This window comes from Schistocerca piceifrons, chromosome 3 (assembly GCF_021461385.2).
Source record: "Schistocerca piceifrons isolate TAMUIC-IGC-003096 chromosome 3, iqSchPice1.1, whole genome shotgun sequence".
NCBI classification, from domain to species: domain Eukaryota; kingdom Metazoa; phylum Arthropoda; class Insecta; order Orthoptera; family Acrididae; genus Schistocerca; species Schistocerca piceifrons.
This window is the reverse complement of record NC_060140.1, coordinates 914,009,008-914,028,920: the sequence shown is the minus strand read 5'-3', so window position 1 is coordinate 914,028,920 and position 19,913 is coordinate 914,009,008.

The window sequence follows — 19,913 nt, the reverse complement described above, 5'->3', positions numbered from 1 at the left end:
TACATTATATTTCCTTCTGTTTCCGAAGCACAGGTTGTCGGAATTTGTTTTGTCTGCTGTGATTTTATTTTTATGCATTTGTAGTTTTCACACCAATTATGCCAAAGAGGTGAAACGAACTAGCTTAAAATTCTTCGTCTTTTAATATTTGGTTCATTTGTCTGTTATAGACTACTTCATATGTGTTTAATAAATTTTGTTTATGTTATGAAGAGATTATATCGGAAGAAAAATAATTTTAAGTCCATTAAAATTGCAAATAAAGCTAGTATCTGCAAGTACATCTGGATACTTGACTATAATAACGAAAAACAATACAAATAATCTTTGTAAGCAACCAAATCGAAAGCGATGTGATGGTGGATATTGTATGAAACAAATAGAGAAATTAACAGTTACATATGATGACAGTGCCTAAGCTCGTACGTGTCTTCAGTAAAGGTGAAACTGAAAGCTTAAATATGTTGTTTAGAGTACCTAGATATTTCGTAGTTGAGAATACTGAGTTGGAGAAAACTTCTCAACTACGAGAACCGGCTCTGGCAAGTGTATCACGTTGTAGAGCATCGAACAAACTTATTAACAAAGGAAATGAATATCTGTATGAGTCTGCGATCATTCCGGACCTTTCGTGAACTTCTCAATTAGGCATATGTTTCAGTACTGACACAAACCCTTTTTCTGTATTTATAAGCCTTTTCGTGATTGTGCCTTTAAAAATATTTTTATCCTTACAATTTGTTATCTCTTATTAGCTTGTTGTTATGTTACAAAGGGCTTACTCTCTGTGTGTTCCTGCCATCTTAATCTGGTGATGGAAGTAGCCGAAACGTCGCAATACACAAAAAAGTATTTTAGTAAGCAATCTAGAGGGTTCTATTCACCACCAAGTTAAAACTGAGCTGTAGCGTGTTCCTCGGTTCTTCACTCACCAGAGTCCTCATGTCTGCTGGTGGGGAATTCCTGCACTGTGCTGCGTAGCCTCCTGTGATGGCTTAAATAGCTGCGGAGAAGGGGGAATCACTGTCCGGTGTGTTATCTCTCACGTCCCCCCACCCTGTTATCACATACACAGTCAGATGTACGTTTCGTATCGTAGCATTGAGGACGTACACGTACCGTTGATAATGCCTACCTCCATTCCACTTCCTCGTCCGACTGAAACCGATGTCCACGCATATCTTTCTTCAGGTCGCAGAAGGTGCGAAAATCCTACGGTAAAAGATCCGGGCTGTACGGAGGATGTTGCATCGTTTCCCAACCAAATCAGTGAAGCATAGCCTTCACCCGACTGGCAGTGTGGGGCTGGGAGCTATCGTGCAAAGGGATGATTCCGTCCGACAGCGTTCCAGGGCATTTTGACTTTTTGGCACATCGCAGTATTTGGAAAGTGTTTTCATAGTGCTGCGCATACGTTGTGGCTCCACACTCTAGAAACTCGACCAACAGAGGGCCCCTGCAGTCGAAGAAAAAGGCCATTATTACCTTACGAGAACTTGGGGGAACAGCGTTGCATTTCTTTGGCGGGGAAAGTGTGGTATGTCTCCACTGTTAACTTTGCCGTTTGCCCTCTAGCTGTTGGGATGCTGTCGGAAGGAATCATCCTGTTACACGCTAATGCCCGCCCCCACACTTCCAATCGGACGAAGGCTACGCTTCTGCGATTTGCTTGGGAGACCCTGAAACATCCTCTGTACAGCCAGGATCTTTCAGCGTGTGATTTTCACGTCTTTGGCGACCGAAAGATAGATATGAGTGGATGTTGGTTTCAGTCGGACGAAGAAGTGCAAGAGTTGGGGCCGTTGTGGATACCTCAGCGGCCGACAGAGTTCTACGAAACAGTGGTTGATACTCTCCTCCCGGTTGGGTAAATGACTTAACGCGTGCTGGGACTACTTTTTAATGGAACTATTCCGTAGTCCATTGTAGTGAGTGTTTGGTTTTCATTTGACTGTCCCTCATAGCTATGTTAAGTCATTACGGTAGAGGTTGTTACTATCAACATCACATGTAATGTCCTCTTCATACAAGTTCAGTTTACTCTCATTTTCAAAGCAATTAAGTACAGATTGTTGTCTATGGAATCGAAACCAGAAATATTATATTTTAATCAAACTGAACACCGCTAGTATCTTATACATATATGTATACATCTATAAAAAGAGGTTATCATTTCCCCAACGGACACCAAGCTCGTATTTCTCAAGCATTCATACTCAATATTGAAAATTTAGGCGAACTTTCGAACGCGAAATCAAATTTTGAACTTATTCTTCCTGCCATAACAATCTAAGCGGAAAAAGAAGTGCCAAGGAAAACGGAAAGATTATTAGGAAGAAAGGAAGGTGTCATACGTTATGTTTCATTTAAATGATTTTGTTGGCTGAAAAGTTCTTTCCTAATCATTTAGATTTAGATTCAAATGACATTGTCCAACTTAAATGTGCCATCCTTGTGACACCTGTAGTAGAAAGAAGTTATTCGAAGTACAAAGCTTTGTTGGCTGAGCTCTTTTTAATTTGAAAATATGCTCAGGGTCTTGAGTGTATATTGCAAGTCAGAGCTTGTAAATTTAATTGAAAATGAGGATGTGAAAAAATGTGTTCAGATTATGTTAATAAAAAGCGTGATATAATATCAAATTCCGTAGTATAACTTGCTTCTCACTTTTGTTCATATCGCGATCGTTTTAGGTCATAAAAATCATAACCCTACGGATCAGCAGCAATAACACGTACAGTAACGTAATATGTACTGAATAACCTTACTCAGGAGCTGTGCCATCTGTCGCCAGATTTTGTGAATCAGTACCTACGATTGATGAAATAACGAACACCATGGTTACATGAAACGTAAATAGAACACGGTAAATATGATTACTTACTTTAAATATTCTACGTCACTATGCATTGTCAATATTTTGAAGTTACTTTCTTATTATGCCCCGTTTTCTGTGATCATCAGAGACTGCATTTAGAACCGCTGCATTGTAACACGAATTTTAGTAGTTGTCAATGCTTCTCGCAGCTGAATCAATTGACTTCCATTTTAAATTGAAAATGAATTTTATTTGCTCTACACTTTCGTCCTACATTTGTGGTACAGGTTCATGCCTGCTGACTCCTACATTTGTGGTACAGGTTCATGCCTGCTGACTCGAATAATGTATTGCTTTATATTGATAATTTTTTATTAACGGACCATTTGCTAGCAACTGAATAAAACACAACATTAGTGACATACGGGTTTCGCCTTAATTTTCTGCAAGGCATCATCAGTGGCAGGGCGTTCATAAGATGAAGAACAACACCAACAATGCAACAGGAGCATAATATGTAAGAAACTGTCCACGCAACCTGCCGCTGATGATGCCTTGCAGAAAATAAAGGCGAAACGCGTATATCACTAAAACTGTGTTTTATTCAGTTGCTGTCAGACGGTCCATAAGTAAAAATTATCAATATACCGTAATATTACACGCAACTGAGGAAGACAGGACTACAAAAGTTGAAGATGTCAATGCATTCCCTCTTCGCGCGTATGAATTCCGTCATTACAACATCGTGTGTGAATGCTTCGTTTCACATATCCATTATACTTATTCAGTTAATGATAATTGCTGACTAAATATTAAAATACTTTTATCTTCAGAAAAGAAAATTAAAATTGCAGAAGTAAATGAAGTTTGGGGGCATTGTGAGTGCTTCAAATATATTTACTGTACTATAACTACGATTTGCAAAAGCCCGATTTAAGCATCCATAGAGCATAGTAAAGAAGAGATGTGAAAGTGAATAAGTGTAGAACTGGTTATGCAACACAGTGGAGCTAGATTCTTATCGTGGACACGTGCACGCTCTTAACGCTACGATACTAGAGAGGACTAAAGTTAGTTATCAGATGATGTCCGCTGCCGCAGCAGGTGCACACCTGTTTGTATATATGATAGCAGGGTAGGAGAACGTGAGAGATAACATACCGGGCAGTACATACCCTTTCTCTGCGGCTCGTTAAACCCTCGCTTAAGGTGACATAGTATAGGGCTGGTACTTCCCGCCAGCAAAGTGAGTGAGAACCGAGGAACATGTTTCTTCTCGGGATTTAAGGATGATTCTCAGCGATGTGTAGCTCTTACCAGAGCAAGCTGTCGTAGCTCAGGAGTTTTTACAAGCTCAGTTTTCCCATGGAAGGATTATTTAGCTGATTTACACAGTGTATTTGAACTTTCGATTTCATTTTCTCACAACACTCAAATGTCTTCCAGTATTGGAAACAAGATTTTACTCTTCGATTCATACATCACAATCTGTTCAAATGGCTCTAAGCACTATGGGACTTTACATCTGACGTCATCAGTCCCCTAGACATAGAACTACTTAAACGTAACTAACCTAAGGACAGCACACACATTCATGCCCGAGGCAGGATTCGAACCTGCGACCGTAGCGGTCGCGTGGTTCCAGACTGTAGCGCCTAGAACCGCTCACCCATAACGGGCGGCCGAGTGCATTAAAAGACACAGTCAACTTCGTTCGAACCCCTCTTCTTCCCAGGGCGGCTAGCCGTAACTAGTTGTCACAGATATGTTCCTCTGGTTTTATAAGTAATCAAAAGCTAAGGGTGCTTGCGAAAACAGTATTTTTGTTGTTTTGCGAAGTTTGGATACAGTTAACGCACAGTATGAAAGACACCATATATTCCATCAAGATAATAATAGAAATGGAGGAGACCTGTTACTTTTTTCTGGATTCTGTGCGGATATTACTCTGAATAAAATGAACAATGATTATGTAACATATATAAATCTTGCTGGATCTTACATGGACATTTTCTTGTAACCTACCTTTTCCATTTCTTTTAATCAGATATTGACCAAAAACGCTTGATAAAACTGATAACATTGTGAACTGCAAAAAGGAGGTATTGAAATTAGTATAAGAGTTGCACATGTACAGAATTCTAATTACTAAAGAAGAAGAAATATGAAAATGACAAACTAACAGAGACGTAATTGTCTGTGGTTAGAGATGGTAAATCGCAGTGTCCAGATAGTTTCAGTGAAGGCCATGGAAAATTCTCTCAGTATCAAAGAATGTTCAAAAGGCTGTCGGTATAATCAGTTGAAACCATAAAGCCTGTAAATGAGTCTGCCATCATGTTATGGTACTTTATTTGAAAAGATCCGTGTTGATCACGTAAACTGTAGATTTCATAATTACCGGTTTCGCCATTGCTTCGCAAATCTGTTACAATTAGAAAACCGATGGATTAACTGTCTAAGTTCCATTAGCTGAAAAAAAATTTAAAACAGGCCCAGAAATACATTAAAAACAAAAATGAGATATGATTATCAGCCATGCGTACGAGCCATACATAAAATAAAAGTATGTTGGTGTAGGTATCAACGTCAAAATCTAAATATCTGGGTACATACTATGTGCTGATGATGGCCTGGATCCGTCCAGTATTTATACATTTAATTGAGACCCAGTTTGGGTCACTAATTCAAGTTTGTGTGGCCAACATGTATCGTTAATTCAGTAGTTAAAATGCATTGTGCGTAGTCATAAATAAAATTATTTCTTATGACAAAATGAGAGTCTTACAGTAAAACACCGACTTAAATAAAATATCTGAAAAGCAAACCAATACTGAAACACACATGAAACGTGTAAAGATTAATAATAGAAAGCTGCTAGCTTGGCAGCATAAATAACAGATAACTGTATGAAAGCCGTCCACAGCTCGTGGTCTAGCGGTAGCGTTCTCACTTCCCGGGTTTGATTCCCGGCGGGGTCAGGGATTTACTCTGCCTCGAGATGACTGGTGTTGTGTGTCTATCATCATCATTTCATCATCATTAACTCGCAAGTCGCCGAAGTGGCGTGAGCTATAAAGGACTTACAAAACGGCGGCCGAACAACCCGACATGGGGTCTCCCGACCAGCAATGCCATACGATCATTTGATTTCATTTTTTGTGTAAAAGCCAGAAAAAACTTAACCATATGTGTAAGATAATTAACAAAACAGTGGCCCTTAATTAAAATCTCGACTGTAGAAGACACAGTGGAATAGGAATCCCAGTGGCGCAACCACGAGGCTTCTCTGTAGGAAGTTTTTGTTTTCCTGTAGGGGAGCTTACAGAAGAAGGCCTAGTCTCCCAAAAAGATGGTGGCCGGCGCACACCACCCCACACCAAGCTGCTGAAGCGATCGATTCTGCTTAAACTAGTAGGTTTTTGAATCTATCAGAATAAGTATTCAAGTTCAACTCAATCTGTTCATTCAGCAGTAATTAGGTTTGCCTCTTTCTATGTACGTAAATCCCCATTTCTTCCTGTAGGATCAGTAACTGTTCTTTTGGCGCCTTATATTATCTTCTAAATTCCCTTCTATCAGTTTTTTTTCATGCACAATGTACGTAATATGTATACTCTGTAAAATGCGTCAGGAATTTTGTTCTTGTCTGACAATATAAAACTTTTCACAGACTTGGCAGTTCATCTTGTAGACACTCAGTCCTAAATATTGGTTGCTATTGTTGCCAACTTTGTTACATGGCCTAGAACCAGCTGTCCTTTAGTTTGAAATAAGATGTTTACTTTTGTTTTTCTTAAGGCTTGTGCAACTCTGTGTGAAACTGCACCATTGTATTACACAGCGACAAGAAACTTCAAGCCCACTGTATCTATTGTCTCCATCTTGCCAAGAATTTTTCGTTTTAGTTTGCTATAAAGGTTCGTTACATCACGATCCCTATACCCGTTTGTCCTGGGTATTTGTTTAACGCATTTAATTCTTCCACTTTATTGTTATGGGAGAGTGTTAGATTTAACATCCTGATGATCACGGCTCTGAAGTACGCCCGTTTAGGCTTCTTAGCATGACAGGATTTCGCGTTTATAATCGTGTCAGTAGCCGTCGTCTTCCTAGATATGCTAATCTTATACCTTCTGTCACTTCTAGTTAGCCTAAGATCCAAAAATATCAGTGCTTCCTTCTTCTTTCAGTACCACTGTGAAATTAAATTTTTCGTGGACCCTACCCATTCATTCTGCTACCTCACGTATTTCATTTCCATTACCTTTGTACGTCGTCTACATAACGTCATCTTTCTCCGTTTGCTCTTCGCCGCTCACTTTGTTCGTCTCCAGCACACCCCCTCTCTCAGTATCCATTTCCTTCTCCCTCCTCTCTCTGTTCATCTCCTTCCCCCTCATCTTTCTGTCCAGTTCCTTCTCTCGCTCTGCCCCCTCTGTACATCCCCTCCTCCCCTCTCTGTCAATCTCGTCCTCCCCATCTGTCTCTATCTCCTCCTTCCCTCTTCGCTTTCTGTCCATCATATTGACTGCCTACCTTCTCTGTCCATCTCCCTTTGTGCTCCATTCTTCTGCCTGTTGAACTCCTCTTGAACCCACTCTCTGTCCATCTCCTCCTTCTCCTATCCCTGACCATTTCCTCCTTCCGTCTCTGTTCATCAACACCTTGCCCCTCTCTCTCTGCACATCTCTTCCTCTCGTATTCTCTCTGCCTATCTCCTCCTCTTCCCTATCTCGCTGTCCGTTTCTTTCTACCTCTCTGTCTATGCGCCTCCTCTTCACCATCCTCTCTCCATCCATCTCCTTCCGATCCCTCTTTGTTTGTCCATCTGGTCTTAGTCCACACCATCCTCAGACTATCTGTCTATCTCCTTCACCGCATTTTCTCTATATCTCCTGCTCTTCACCTCTCTCTATAACCACCACCTTCTCTTCGCTCTCTATCTGTCCATCTCCCTTCCCTCATACCTCTGTCCGCTTCATCCTCATCCTTCCCTCAGTGTTCATCACCAGCCATCTACCCCTCACTCTGCTCAGCCACGCCCCTCCGCAAATGTAACCATTGCAAGCGGTATGGGTACCGTATATTGTTGAAAATGAGGCAGTGGTTTAGGAGGAGATGTTGAACATATACATATACATGTATACCTCTAGTTTTATACATACAAGAATAAAGATACTATTAAATTTTACTTACGAATTAGTTCTGCTATTTATCACACCAACAATGTTTACAGTAGGTGTACACAAGAGTTGCCTTATAGATTGATTGACGATCTTTCTGTTTACTGCACCACAAAAGCGTTTGGCACATGAATTCTGCATCTTTTAAGGTTTTATTCCTACACGCTGCCAGGCAGTATTTGCCAGCCCAGCCGATATGCTACTCGAGAAATCCACTTGACGGTATTATTGGCATCATGAATAAACACTTCGGGCAGTCGGGCCTTTGCGATACCCGTCCATGGTAGAGTGCATGGAACCGCTAACGCAGTCTGCCGTAGAGTGAGGTAATAGGCTGTAACATGGGTACTTATGTATTACCGAGAAAATCGCACGTTTCGAATTTAAACGGTCCTGGCAACTCGTTCGGAGGCATAAGAGGCCAGGAAAAGCAGATGGGACAAGTACATTGAAGCTGACTTACTCGTCCCCCTCCAGTAGGACTACGTTAGATGCGTAGCTACACTACTGGCCATTAAAATTGCTACACCAAGAATAAATGCAGATGACAAACGGGTATTCATTGGGCAAATATATTACACTAGAACTGACAAGTGATTACATTTTCACGCAATTTGGGTGCATAGATCCTGAGAAATCAGTACCCAGAGCAACCACCTCTGGCCGTAATAACGGCCTTCGTTCGCCTGGGCATTGAGTCAAACAGAGCTTGGATGGCGTGTACAGGTACAGCTGCCCATGCAGCTTCAACACGATACCACAGTTCATCAAGAGTACTGACTGGCGTATTGTGACCAGCCAGATCTCACCCACCATTGACCAGGCGTTTTCAATTGGTGAGATATCTGGAAAATGTGATGGCCAGGGCAGCAGTCAAACATTTTCTGTATCCAGAAAGGTCCGTACAGGACCTGCAACATGCGGTCGTACATTATCCTGCTGAAATGTAGGGTTTCGCAGGGATCAAATGAATGGTAGAGCCACGGGTCGTAACACATCTGAAATGCAACGTCCACTGTTCAAAGTCCCGTAAATGCGAACAAGAGGTGACCGTATAACCAATGGCGCCCCATTCCATTACGCCGGGTTACACGCCAGTATGGCGATGACGCATACAGGCTTCCTATGTGCGTTCACCGCGATGTCGCCAAACACGGATGCGACCATCATGATGCTGTAAACAGCACCTGGATTCATCCGAAAAAATGAAGTTTTGCCATTCGTGCACCCAGGTTCGTCATTGTGTACACCATCGGAGGTGCTCCTGTCTGTGATGCTGCGTCAAGGGTAACCTCAGCCATGATCTCCGAGCTGATAGGGTCCATGCTGATGCAAACGTCGTCGAACTGTTCGTGCAGATGGTTATTGTATTGCAAACGTCCCCTTCTGTTGGCTCAGGGACCCAGAGGTGGCTGCACGATCCGTTACAGCATGCGGATAAGATGCCTGTCATCTCGACTGCTAGTGATACGCGGCCGTTGGGACCCAGCACTGCGTTCCGTATTACCCTCATGAACCCACCGATTCCATATTCTGCTATCAGTCATTGGATCTCGACCAACGCGAGCAGCAATGTCGCGATACGATAAACCGCAATAGTGATAGGCTACAATCCGACCTTTATCAAAGTCGGAAAAGTGATGGTACGCATTTCTCCTCCTTACACGAGGCATCACAACAACGTTTCGCCAGGCAACGCCAGTCAACTGCTGGTTGTATATGAGAAATGGTTTGGAAACTTTCCTCATGTCAGCACGTTGTAGGTGTCGCCACCGGCGCGAACCTTGTATGAATGCTCTGAAAGGCTAATAATTTGCATATCACAGCATCTTTTTCATGTCGGTTAAATTTCGCGTCTGTAGCACGTCATCTTCGTGATGTTGCACTTTTAATGGCCAGTAGTGTGTCAGGGAATAAGTAATCGAGCTTAGGTGCACAAAGCGTTCGGTCACGCCACCATTGTGTCTGCATCTTGAAGAGTCGAGAATGGTGGGCTTTTGAGTTTCAGAGAAAGCAAGACCAACCTCTGGTGATGGAAATCGCTAGGCAACCTGTTTGCTGATTAACTCATCGAGTTCCAGCAGGAGGCTCGCCATTCTTGTGCATGGCGGCTGCAGGAGCTGGGGAAGTTTCGCCAATGCGGGGAGCTGGTATCTAGCCAGCCTCTGCCCTCTGAGCGACTTCAGCCGACGGTCTTCAAACTGTCTACTATTCGGGTGGAGGAAACGCAACCTCGCGGCCTCCTAGCCACCTAGACGTCTTCTGGCACCGTCCCGTTCGGCCTAGGTGGTGACTAGGGCGTCGCTGTTCGGCATCAGGACATCCAGCACCGGCTAACGCACGCAGGCGCACGACATGGGCAGCGAGTACGCACGGGATGCTCAGCGGGCACGACTCCGCAGGGCCTGGGCAGCCGGCGAGCGTCTTTGCGCCTGGCGTCCCATGGGCGCCGCGGCAAGAGCCACAGCGACCCGAACAAGAGGAGTGAGCGGACCTGATCGAGGCGGCAGCGCATTCCACAGTCGGCTGTGTCCGCATGCACACACTTCTGCTCTGAGGCCGGCCGTAGTGGTGTGCATACACAGGAAAAGAAATCCACTACTGTACAGCTGCACTGTTGATGACAGGCCGGCCGGAGTGTGCGTGCGATTCTAGGCGCTTCAGTGTGGAACCGTGCGACCGCTACGGTCGAAGGTTCGAATCCTGCCTCGGGCATGGATGTGTGTGATGTCCTTAGGTTACTTACAAGGGGACCTCCCCATCGCATCCCCCTCAGATTCAGTTATAAGTTGGCACAGTGGATAGGCGTTGAAGAACTGAACACAGATCAATCGAGAAAACAGGAAGAAGTTGTGTGGAAGTATGAAAAAAATAAGCACAATATACAAACTGAGTAGTCCAAGCGTAGGATATGCAACATCAAGGATAATCTGAGCTCAGGAGCGCCGTGGTCCCGTGGTTAGCGTGAGCACCGACGGAGCGAGTGGTCCTTGGTTCAAGTCTACCCTCGAGTGAAAATTTAATTTTTTTGTTTTCAGACAATTATCAAAGTTCAGGCACTCACACATAATCAACTTCGCTCTCCAAAATTCCAGGACCTGTTCAGATTTGCTTGGACATACGCAGGATTTGACGGTCTACACACGGATAAAATTGAAAACGTTAAAAACGTATGTTTTGACAGAGCACAGGGAAAACTGTGCGACTGTGAAACTGTTGCATTCATTTGTTGCAGTTTATGTGACAAACTCTTATGTTTTCATCACTTTTTTGGGAGTGATTATCACATCCACAAGAAAACCTAAATCGGGCGAGGTAGAAGAATCTTTTTACCCATTCGCCAAGTCTACAAGTTAGGTGGGTCGACAACATATTCCTGTCATGTGAAGCACATGCCGTCACCAGTGTCGTATAGAATATATCAGACGTGTTTTCCTGTGGAGGAATCGGTTGACCTATGGCCTTGCGATCAAATGTTTTCGGTTCCCCTTGGAGAGGCACGTCCTTTCGTTTACTAATCGCACGGTTTTGCGGTGCGGTCGCAAAACACAGACACTAAACTTATTACAGTGAACAGAGACGTCAATGAACGAACGGACAGATCAAAACTTTGCGAAAATAGAGAAATTAAAATATTAACTCGAGGGAAGACTTGAATCAAGGACCTCTCATTCCGCAGGTGTTCACGCTAACCACGGGACCACGGCGCTAATGACCTAAAACTTTCCTTGATGTTCCTTATCTTGCGCATGCACCACCCAGTCTGTATATTTTGCTTATTTTTTTCGTAGTTCCACACAACTTCTTCCTGTTTTCTCGATTGATCTGTGTTCAGTATTTCAAGGCCTATACACTGTGCCAACTTATAACTAAATCTGAGGTGGGTGCGATGGGGAGGTTCCCTTGTTAGGTTTAAGTAGTTCTAAGTTCCAGGCGACTGATGACCTCCGCTGTTAAGTCCCATAGTGCTCAGAGCCATTTCTTGATGACAAACAGCTGGAGGCACCGTCTGCCGTAAAATATCTAGGCGTAACTGTCCAGAGGGATCTTAACTGAAAAGCCTACTTAACACGGATAGTGCGAAAATCAGACACTAAACATAGATTGATCGGAAAAATCTTAAGGAAATGTAACTCATCTGCGAAAGAAGTGCCTAATAACGCTCTTGTTCGGCCGATTCTTATTGGTTCAAATGGTTCAAATGGCTCTGAGTACTATGGGACTTAACATCTGAGATCATCTGGCCCCTGGATTTAGAACTACTTAAACCTAACTAACGGGTAAGGCATCACACACATCCACGCCAGAAGCAGGATTTGAACCTGCGACTGTATCAGCAGTGTGGTTCCAGACTGAAGAGCCTAGAACCGCTCGGCCACCACGGCCGGCTGACTCATATTGTTCATCTATCTGGGATCCCTGTCAGGTAGGACTGATAAGGAGATAGAGAAGATCCAACGAAGACCGGCGCGTTTCGTCACGGGATCGTAAAGCTGGCGAGAGACCATTACGGAGATGGTAAACAAACTCCACTGGCAGACGTTAAAAGACAGGCCTTGTACGTCACGGAGAGATTTACTACTGGAATTTCTGGACGGAACTTTTCAGGAGGAGTCAGACAACGTATTATTTTCGCCCACATACATCACGCATATTGACCACGAGGAGATAATTTGTAGAAATTGCAGCCAGTACAGAGGCTTACCAACAATCATTCTTCCCACTGACTAATCGCGAGTTTGAAACGATCAGATCGCGGTACCGAAAGTACCGTTCGCCACACACAATTAGGTGGCTTGCGGAATATGATGTAGATGTAGATGTAGATGTATAAGCCTGCGTGAATAAACGTCTGTCGGTACTGCCACTGATTCACTGCACGCCCCGACGTATATTTACCGCTCACTCAGAATTGCTCTCGCATCCTGACGGGTATCGACCTAGAATTTGCCGTGCCTCTGTACTTCTGCTTCACCCTGTATGTGGCTAAGTCAGACCGATATACAGGGCGGTCCATTGATCGTGACTTGGCCAAATATCTCACGAAATAAGCGTCAAACGAAAAAACTACAAAGAATGAAACTTGTCTAGCTTGAAGGGGGAAACCAGATGCCGCTATAGTTCGCCCGCTAGATGGCGCTGCCATAGGTCAAACGGATATCAACTGCGTTTTTCTATATTAGGAACCCACATTTTTATTATATATTCGTCTAGTACGTAAAGAAATATGAATGTTTTATTTGGACCATTTTTTTCGCTTTGTGATAGATGGCGCTGTAATAGTCACAAACATATGGCTCACAATTTTAGACTAACAGTTGGTAACAGGTAGGTTTTTTAAATTAAAATGCAGAACATAGGTACGTTTGAACATTTTATTTCGGTTGTTCCAATGTGATACATGTACCTTTGTGTACTTATCATTTCTGAGAACGCACGCTGTTACAGCGTGATTACCTGTAAATACCACATTAATGCAATAAATGCTCAAAATGATGTCCTTCAACCTCAATGCATTTGGCAATGCGTGTAACGACATTCCTCTCAAGAGCGAGTAGTTCGCCTTCCGTAATGTTCGCACATGCATTGACAATGTGCTGACGCATGTTGTCAGGCGTTGTCGGTGGATCACGATGGCAAATATCCTTCAACTTTCCCCACAGAAAGAAATCATAGGACGTCAGATCCGGTGAACGTGCGGTCCATGGTATGGTGCTTCGACGACTAATCCACCCGTCACGAAATGTGCTACTCAATACCGCTTCAACCGCACATGAGCTAAGTGCCGGACATCCATCATGTTGGAAGTACATCGCCATTCTGTCATGCATGAAACATCTTGTAGTAGCATAGGTAGAACATTACGTAGGAAATCAGCATACATTGCACCATTTAGATTGCCATCGATAAAATGGGAGCTAATTATCCTTCCTCCCATAATGCCGCACCATACATTAACCGGCCAAGGTCGCTGATGTTCCACTTGTCGCAGCCATCGTGGATTTTCTGTTGCCCAATAGCGCATATTATGCCGGTTTACCTTACCGCTGTTGGTGAATGACGCTTCGTCGCTGAATAGAACGCGTGCAAAAAATCTGTCATCGTCCCGTAATTTATCTTGAGCCCAGTGGCAGAACTGTACACGACGTTCAAAGTCGTCGCCATGCAATTCCTGGTGCATAGAAATATGGTACAGGTGCAATCGATGTTGATGTAGCATTCTCAACAGCGACGTTTTAGAGATTCCCCATTCTCGCGCAGTTTGTCTGCTATTGATATCCGGCGAACGGTCCGGACACTTGGATGTTGTCGTCCAGGATACCGAGCAGCATACATGGCACAGGCCCGTTGGGCATTTTGATCACAATAGCCATACATCAACACGATATCGACCTTCTCCGCAATTGGTAAACGGTCCATTTTAACACGGGTAATGTATCACGAAGCAAATACCGTTCGCACTGGCGGAATGTTACGTGATACCACGTACATACACGTTTGTGACTACTACAGCGCCATCTATCACAAAGCGAAAAAAGTGTCCAACAAAATTATTCATATTTCTATACGTACTACACGAATATGTAATAAAAAATGGGGGTTCCTATTTAAAAAATCGCAGTTGATATCAGTTTTACCTAAGGCAGCGCCAACTAGCGGACCAACCATAACGCCATCTGGTTTACCCCTTCAAGCTAGAGAAGTTACGTTCTTTTTATTTTTTTTCATTTGAGGCTTATTTCGTGAGATATTTGCCCGCCTGTATGGCAGCTTGAATTCTGCTGTAGACACTTTCAATGAGATATCTGAATGTTCGTTGAGGAATGACAATATTATTGGGCACAAGGCATCTTTATACATCTGATGCTTAACGGGGGGGTCCATTTTAATCTGAAACAAACAGTAGTCGCCTGCAAACGATTCCTCAACTGTATGCAGCACACTAAGGTATAGAACGTGTTTGTATCTTTCCACATTTATAATTTTCTTAAGCTCAACAAGGTGACCACACCCTAACCGAGCAAAACACCGTATACCGTAACACCACATTCTTTATACTTCACTTCTGGCACGACTCACTATGGCAGTTGATGTTCTCTAGGCATTCGCCAAACTCGAAGCCTTTCATCGTATTGCGACGGCATATAGCGTAATTCGTCCAAAGGCCGATGGCGCTGCAGTTTACACAAGCTCTACCGCCGCTTAATACTGACTAAAAAAAGATTTCAAACACTGTCTCTTGTTATTGCTGTCTCTATGCGCACAATCGTTACTGTAGCTGGACTACTGGTGGCACTTTGGATCTTATTTCGTGCCATTATTTACTGACATCCTCCGCAATAATCGACGGTCTCTACCAGTTAGTACATGAGGTTATCTGCTCGTAGTTTAATTGCTGTTATACCTACGCCTGTCCTATGGTCTAGGGACGCCGGCATGGTAGCTCAGCGTAATCGGTGAGAGGGTTATCTGCTCTCTGTAATAAAAAAAACTGAATGAGCGGATCAACGATGAACTTGAACAGGTGTCATGGGACGTCCTTCCCGAACAAATGCTAAGAGAAAAAAAGGAGTGGGGTAGCGTCTTTCATTAGTAATCAAGACGTCCTCGGTCCCGGGTTCGAATCCTGTCACTGCTTAAATTTTGACTAATAATCAGCATTTACGGCTGAGGACTTCCGGCATAAGAAGTCACCCTCATTCTGTCAACGGCCTTGTCAAAGAGAGCGGAGGAGCGGATAGAGGTTCACGGCACTCTCTTGTCCTATGGGTGGGAAACAGCTCGTAAAGGCGGAAGAATCAGCAATGATCAACAGCATGACTATGCGGAAGGCAGTGGAAACCGCTGCATTAAGGAGACGTAACGCGTATCCACAGGACATGTGGCCCGTAATTGAAGAAAAAGTGTCATGATGGTCTCTCCACTGGCAAACGATTCTGGAATAGTCTCCCATTCGGATCTTTGGGAGCGGAACGCCAAGGGGGAGTTGACCATGAGTAAAAGATTGAATGATCAACGAAAGTTTAACGTTCTACTAGTTGGGGCGTTGAATGTCAGAGGCTTGACCGTGGTAGCGAAACTAAAAAATCTGAAAAGGACAACGCAAGGGCTCAATCTAGATATAGGTGGGGCCAGTAAAGTGAGGTTGAAAGAAGACAAGGATTTCTGGTCAGATGAGTATACGGTAATATCAACAGTAGCAGAAAAATGATGTAACAGGAGTAGGACTCGTTATGAATAGAAAGGCAAGGTAGAGAGTGGGTTAATGTGAACAGTTTGTAAGGGGTTCACCACCCTGCTGGAGCAAATTTAATCTCAATCTATTCCTCACTCGCTAGAACGACAATTCACAGTCGCTGCCTGAGACATAAAATACCTTTGCCCCTGTTAAAAGAGAGCTGCAATAGAGTCGCACGTGAGAGCACACTCTGCCGCAGTTGCAGTCACTGGCTGCTACAGTGTAGTACTCTGTCGCTGGTACAGCGGAGTTAATAGTTAGTAGTTGTTAAAGTCACAGTGCAGAACAAATTCTAAAATTTTATAACATAGAACTGAATAACAATTTTGATCAGCCGCAGAGCTAAATGATACCATGGAATCAGATGATGGTGAACAAATGAATAACTGTTAATGTAATGAAAAATCAACAGTGTAATTAAGTCATTCATCTATTTTAAGGTAAATTTTATTATTTTTATTGGCATGCGCGTAGTTAAGTCACTTTTCTGAGATGTTAATATGTATTTGTTTCAATCTTTTCTTTCGTGATTTGTCAGCACCAGTTGACTTAATATATTCAATTTTCCCGTGGAATGGATAGTACATCTTTATCTATAACGTAACAAATTTTTTAGAATATAATTGTGTTTTCCAGTCAATTGTGAAACTGTAATTTCCCTTTAAGTCATTGCCAGTCCCGATCCAGTCATTTATCTAAATTAAAATATTCCAGAATTTTTGTCAGATCATAGTTACGTGTTCCTTAGTAATCAGACGAGCAACTGTGGAGCTGTGTCACTAAGTAAAGTTAGTCATCATCATCATCAGCATCATCATAACCATCATTTAAGACTGATTATGCCTTTCAGCGTTCAGTTTGGAGCATAGTCCCCCTTATAAAATTCCTACATGATCCCCTATTCAGTGCTAACATTGGTGCCTCTTCTGATGATAAACCTATTACTTCAAAATCATTCTTAACCGAATCCAGGTACCTTCTCCTTGGTCTGCCCCGACTCCTCCTACCCTCTACTGCTGAACCCATGAGTCTCTTGGGTATCCTTGCTTCTCCCATGCGTGTAACGTGACCCCACCTTCTAAGCCTGTTCGCCCTGACTGCTACATCTATAGAGTTCATTCCCAGTTTTTCTTTGATTTCCTCATTGTGGACACCCTCTTGCCATTGTTCCCATCTACTAGTACCTGCAATCATCCTAGCTACTTTCATATCCGTAACCTCATCCATGTTGATAAGGTAACCTGAATCCACTCAGCTTTCGCTCCCATACAACAAACTTGGTCGGAAGATTGAAAGGTGCACAGAAAACTTAGTCTTGGTACTGACTTCCTTCTTGCAGAAGAAAGTAGATCGTAGCTGAGCGCTCACTGCATTAGCTTTGCTACACCTCGCTTCCAGTTCTTTCACTATGTTGCCATCCTGTGAGAATATGCATCCAAAGTACTTTAAACCGTCCACCTGTTCTAACTTTGTTCCTCCTATTTAGCACTCAATCTGTTTATATTTCTTTCCCACTGACATTACTTTCGTTTTGGAGATGCTAATCTTCATACCATAGTCGTTACATTTCTGATCTAGCTCTGAAATATTACTTTGCAAACTTTCAATCGAATCTGCCATCACAACTAAGTCATCCGCATGTGCAAGACTGCTTATTTTGTGTTCACCCAGCCAGTCTATTGTTTTCAACATATGATCCATAAATAATATGATCAACAGAGGAGACAGGTTGCAGCCTTGTCTTACCCCTGAAACTACTCTGAACCATGAACTCAATTTACCGTCAATTCTAACTGCTGCCTGACTATCCATGTAAAGTTAATTTTTCTAATAATTCAGATCTCAGGCAAATGTCAACCAGTATTAGTAGATAGGCCAGCATTGCACTAAGCTGTCCCATTTACGAGCATATATAAAGACAGCGTTATCCGGCGACACCATCACGAGAAAAGAATTTTTCAGTTTATTTCTCACGGACGGATTCAGATTGATTTCACAGGGCCATGGCATGGCGCTGCTTACGTCAAAATTTATCGGTCTTTCATGAGTTAAGATTTACCGGTTTTCATAGGTCAGAATTAAATTATCCTAATTTAATTGTCTTTATTTTTCATTTTCTGTTTGAAAAGGTTACACATGATTATTTAATGTCTAATGAGTACAGAATATGGACTGACAGTAAATCGAAGAAAGACGAAAGTAATGAGAAGTACCAGGAATGAGAAAAGCGAGAAACTTAACATCAGGACTGATGGTCACCAAGTAGATGAAGTTAACGAATACTGATACCTAGGCAGTAAAATAACCGATGACGGACGGAGCAAGGACGACATCAAATGGAGACTAGCAATTGAAAAAGGGGCATTCCTGGCCAAGAGAAGACTATTAGTATCAAACATAGACCTTAATTTTGAGGAGAAAATTTCTGGGGAAGTACGTCTGGAGCACAGCTTTGTATGGTAATGAAACATGGACTGTGGGAAAACCAGAAGAGAAGAGAATCGAAGCATTTGAGATGTGGTGCTACAGACGAATGTTGAAAATTAGGTGGACTGGTAAGGTAATGAATGAGGAGGTTTTGCGTAGAACCGGAGATTAAAGGAATATGTGGACCTTCATTTTTTTTGCTGGGGGTTCACAAATAACAATTGGCGATTTTTGTAATGTACTTATGTCTGAATTGGATGCAGTGTATTAATTACTACCAGGATAGGCTTTTTCTTTCTATTGATAGCCTGTATGTTGTGTTCGACAGCGTTATGTTTTGATATGGTTTTGTGGATCAAAGTCACTGAAATTTTCGTGATACCTCTAAAAATTAATAATACTGATATCCTTCTAAACTTTCTTCGGTAGTGAAAGAATTTTCCATAGTTCTAAATGAAACCATCTGGACATTACGGTTTACCTTCTGTCGCCACAGAATGTCTCTATTAGATTGTTATCATTTTTATTTCTCCTCTTATAATAAGCATCATTCTGCATGTGTTTCTAGATATTACTGTCTTGTTAACATCTCCTTTTTATAACTCCCAATGTTGTCGATCTTATCGCCCTTTTTGATCAAATCTTGGGTAAAGAGGAATGGGAGACATTGGTTACGTGTAACAAGGGTAATTAAAATGTATGTGCTTTACAAAATGGATCGTCATTTTATTTAGAATAGCATCAACACAAATACCAGAAACCTGAGTCAGTACTACTCCATTTCTATTGTTACGTTAATGGAATATATGCTCACATTCACACTGTTAACAAGAGCCAAACTTAAATAAACAATAAAAACTGTCTTCATAAGTCCTTTGGGTTTTGATTACTTCTCAAAACCACTGGAAAAGGATACCTGCGACAATCTAGTTACGACCAACTGACATGACAGGCAGAGGGATTTGACCAAAGTTGGTCACATCTTTTAATGTGCTTGAAGATGCAATTTTAACAGGGACACCAGCAAAGCTAAAAGTGTCTGGATACAAGCTGAGTGCTGCTGCGGGGCCTTGCGCTGGAAGCCGAACTGGAACGCCCCCGAAGGTAATGGCTTCTGGAGACCAAGTCGCTGGTACAGCAGTTGGTCCACCCTCGATGCCACCTGGCATCTCTGTGACGGCGGCTGCTGTCATCCCTGGCTTCCCGAAGGTTATTACCTGCACAGAGATTTCCATTCATACAA